Here is a 263-nt window from a genome sequence, read left to right as displayed (position 1 = left end):
CATGAAATATTTGCTTTATATATGTATGTATATACACTATAAATATAATGTTACAATTAACATACCTCAATCTATACCGTATATGCTGTTTATGCAATATATATATATATATATATATATATATATAATATTAGTTATATGTTTTAAATGTGCTTTACATATGTATGTATATACATTATATATATATATATAATGTTACAATTAACATACCTCAATCTATACTGTATATACTGTTTATAAATATATATATATGTGTGTGTGTG

Source organism: Salminus brasiliensis, chromosome 24 (genome assembly GCF_030463535.1).
Source record: "Salminus brasiliensis chromosome 24, fSalBra1.hap2, whole genome shotgun sequence".
Classification (NCBI taxonomy): domain Eukaryota; kingdom Metazoa; phylum Chordata; class Actinopteri; order Characiformes; family Bryconidae; genus Salminus; species Salminus brasiliensis.
Note: the sequence above shows the minus strand (reverse complement) of the source record.